Source organism: Anomaloglossus baeobatrachus, chromosome 8 (assembly GCF_048569485.1).
Source record: "Anomaloglossus baeobatrachus isolate aAnoBae1 chromosome 8, aAnoBae1.hap1, whole genome shotgun sequence".
In the NCBI taxonomy this organism is placed as follows: Eukaryota; Metazoa; Chordata; class Amphibia; order Anura; family Aromobatidae; genus Anomaloglossus; species Anomaloglossus baeobatrachus.
The window spans coordinates 230333555-230337833 of record NC_134360.1 but is presented as its reverse complement, the minus strand read 5'-3'; the positions used below and the strand labels follow the sequence as shown (position 1 = coordinate 230337833).

The window sequence follows — 4279 nt, the reverse complement described above, 5'->3', positions numbered from 1 at the left end:
TGGGTTTGTTCTAAGCCCCAATATGGACTTTGTCCCTAGAATATTGTGTCCTTGCCAGGGGACTATTGTTGGCTGGAGGGAGGGATGGATGGATGACCCGATGTCCCAACTAGGTTGAAGGCAAATGGACTGTATTCTTGGACTGCAAGAGCTATTGTTGTGTTGGCCCAAGGGCCCTTTGCTTTAAAGACCTTGAACTCTTGGTTTCCAGGTTCCTAACCCAGTAGGTCATGCCAACCCAACAAGGGGAGAGGACACCAGCTGCCCTCTGGAAGAAAGACTGTTATTTATGCTTTATGTATGGAATATACTGGTGTCTTCTAGGTCAACGAGTGGTTGAGGACAACCATTATTAAAGAAGGGAGGAATGTAAGGAAAATGGACTGGGTGCTGTTGCGTTTCTTCCCTTGAAAACACTGATTGCATTATTGTTTTGTTGTGTAGTAAGTTGTGTTATGTGTCTTTTGTAGATATTGGTATATGTGGATTGTATTGTAATGTTAGCAATAATGTGATGTATTGTAATCTATTACTGTAAAATGTACAGTAAGGTTATACAGTGGCATTGAAAAGTTTGGGCACCCCTGGTCAAAATTACCGTACTCATTGTGAACCATTAAGCAAGTTGAAGATGAAATGATCTCTAAAAGGCATAAAATTAAAAGATGATACAGTTCATTTTGTATTTTAGACGAAAAAAAATCAAATCTTTTACATTTTAAAAATTACAAAAAGGAAAATGGACTGATGCAAACGTTTGGACACCCTTACAGATGTGTGCTCAGACAATTTTGACCAATGTTTCAGACCTTAAATGAGCCTGTTAGGAAAGGCCAGGTGATGCAGATTTCACAGCTTTATAAAACCCACTTCAAAGTATGTAGAAAAACATCCAGCACCATAAGGCCCCCTTCACATGTCAGTGAAAAACTCTGACGTTCTTCACTGACGTGTAAAACACGCACACGTGGGTTGTCCATGTGCATTCCGTGATTGCAAATGGACATTACTCACCTGCCTTCGCTCCTGCTGTCCATGGTGCTGAACTCCTCGGCTCTGCAGCGTCTGCCCACCACTCTCTGCAGCTACTTCCGGGTCGGCTGTTCCTGCTTTCATGAATATTCATGAGCCGGGCAGGAGCTGCAGAGAGTGGAGGCTACACAGCGAATCGCTGGAAAGGGGAGTTGAAAATGTTTATTAATTGATATGTCAGTGTTTTTCTGGTACGTGTTTCATGGATCACACCATAGTGTGGTCCGTGGGTCATCAGTGATGCCAGAAAAAAACTGACTTATCTCCATGCAGAATCACGGACACGCGTGTACGCTGCACGGAGACACGTTCAGTGAAAAATCACTGACGTGTGAGCAGACCCATTGATTATAATGGGTCTGCGTATGTCAGTGATTCTGGTACGTATAAAAAAAAAGCACATACGTACCAGAATCACTGACGTGTGAAGGGGGCCTAACAGGAATCCAGCCAGGAAGATGAATAAAAAAACAATTTCTTCTGTTTTATTTAGATCATAATGTTAAAAATACATTCAAAATTAAAAAACATGACCAAAACCTGACATGTTTCGGACCCTAGAACATGGTCCTTACTCATAGACCTAATTTTTTTTATTCATCTTCCTGGCTGGATTCCTGTTATGGTGCTGGATGTTTTTCTACATACTTTGAAGTCTGTTCCCCTGGGCCTCCAACCTGGTGATCCTCCATGCATCAGATATTTTTTGATATTCAAGGCATACAACAGTAGGCTGAATATTTTTTTTTTTTTGTTTTTGGTTTTATAAAACCCAGCCTCCTCTAATCTTGAGCCAAAAAAACAGCAGCCATCGGTTCTTCTAAGCAGCTGCCTTGCACTCTGAAAATGGTGGAGGCCCTACAAAGCAGTAGAAGGCTACAAGAAGATACCAACGCGTTTTCCAATTGCCCTTTCCTCAGTTTGAAATGTAATTAAGAAATGGCCATTACGAGGAACAGTGGAGGTCAAGATAAGGTCTGGAAGACCAAGCAATATTTATGTGAAAGCTGCTCATAGTATTGCTAGAGAGGCAAATCAGAGCCCCTGCATGACTGCAAAAGACCTTAAGGAAGATTTAACAGACTCTGGAGTTTTGGTACATTGTTCTACTGTTCAGAAACACCTGCACAAATATGGCCTTCATGGAAAAGTCATCAGAAGAAACCCTCTCCCACTCCTCACCATAAAATTCAGTGTCAGAAGTCTGCAACAAGACTGATGCATTGTGGAAACAAGTCCTGTGTGACCGATGAGGTTAAAATAGAACTCTGGCCACAATGATCAAAAGGTAAGTGTGGAGAAAAAAAAAAGAGCACAGAATTTCAGGAAAAGAACATCCTCCTATCCTTAAGCACGGGGGTGGATGAATCATGCTTTGGGGTTGTGTTGCAGCCAGTGGCATGGGGAATATTTCACGGGTAGAGGGAAGAATGGATTCAATGAAATTGCAACAAATTCTTGATGCAAATATAACAGCACCTGTAAAAAAGCTGAAGATGAGGAGAGAAAAAAAAAAAAAAAAAGGGACCCTGGCTTCTACAAATGGATAATGATCCTAAACACAGTATTATAGTCGTTATATTCTTGTACATAGGGGGCAATATTACAATAGTAATATTCTTGTATGGGAAGCAGTATTATAATACTTTTTTTTTTTCTCCTATGTACAAGAATATATATATAAAAAAAAACATCTTGAAACCCTGCCCACGAATAGCAAAGAAACAAAAATCAAACCACCATAAAAGACTTAAAGTCACAAATATGAAGGTAAATATGGCACAAACAATATAGATGGTTAAAAAAAAAAAAAGTGCAAAAATCACTAAGCGTTGGCAGAAATGATCAGTTTGCCCCTTTATTCGTATTGTCTCACAAATAGTTGTTGCTTTGCTGACATGGCCATGGTAGCACCATACCCCTAAAAATGTTGTATGTACAAAGGTGATGTAAAGTTACACTACACAGTCTAAAAGGGACATCAGATTTAATAACAATATGAGCTATTGTCATAATTCTTGGGGCATTTTATGTTGGTATCCAGTCTAAGGCCCAAATTCATCAATACTGGTATTTTGTGAACCAGTCATAATAAACAGAGCGCTGGAATAAGATGCGCCAGTTATACATGCAGGTCCTAGAAAGCTGAATGATACATTGGTATTTGCGATCTGATCTCTTATTTCAAGGAAATCCACATTTATCATAATATATAAATGAGCTGTTAAGCTCTATGGGTCGGACATAGATCTCCCCGAGACTCCGCCTCCAGAGCTTATATTATATGACAGGGGGCATTAGCAGTGTGAGACATGTAATGACTGACAGTCTGCTCTCCTGATCTACACACGTCTCACATTGGTAACGTCCCCTTTCATCTTATGAAGACTGAATGCTGGCTTATCTTCCAAGCAGTGCACGCCCCATATCCTGGAAGATAGAAGACATAAAAAGAAGATTTTTGCCAAACGACCCATCATCCAGGATGCATACAGGTATGGCTAATTTCTCTTCTATTCTACCTGTATGCCCATATTAATAACCAAAAATTCGTCATAGGGCGACAGATTCCCTTTAATGGATCGTCTTGCCAATTTTTTGCCGATTTTCTGAAGACAACGCCATCTGCTAACCAGAATCTGATTGGTCCAATTGTCTGAACTCCTTTAGTGACTGAGCTAAAACAAAAAAAGTCTCCATCTTCAATGTAAAGACCCCGTCTAAGGGTTCGCTCCCATCTGTGTATAATAAATTTGGTCCGATTTTCATCCAGAAAAGTTGGACTAGAAAATCTATTTGGTATTCCATATGTCATGCAAGTGCGCAATTTATTTCTCACCTACCATCTGTATTCAATGCGTGGTTTTTGTTTTTTTTTTTTTTTGCTGCAACTATTATTCTGCAATTATTTACAAGACCAATGTTTTATGCAACAGAATAGTAATGTATCCCCCACCCTCCCCCCCCCCCAAAAAAAAAAAAAAAAAAAAATATTATATATATATATATATATATATATATATATATATATATATATATATATATATATATATATATATATATATATATATATATATATATTTTACACATTATTATTAATTACTATAGCACTATAGCACCATTTATTCCATGGCGCTTTACATGTGAAATTATATAAAATCGGATGGATGATCCATGTGATGTCTGATTTTTATCGGATTACACTCAGTGTATTTATCTGCAGATGTAAGCGAACCCTATGGGGGAC

At 38.8% G+C, this 4279-nt stretch overlaps 1 long non-coding RNA gene across 1 annotated transcript; it reads left to right on the top strand.

Moving 5' to 3' along the window:
- Positions 1 to 1828: 1828 nt before the first annotated feature.
- LOC142249479 (uncharacterized) lies at positions 1829 to 3769 on the top strand. The gene is made up of 3 exons (XR_012725061.1): positions 1829 to 2320; positions 3448 to 3527; positions 3592 to 3769. It is a non-coding gene; the product is annotated as an uncharacterized LOC142249479 (long non-coding RNA).
- The last annotated feature ends 510 nt before the right edge of the window (positions 3770 to 4279 follow it).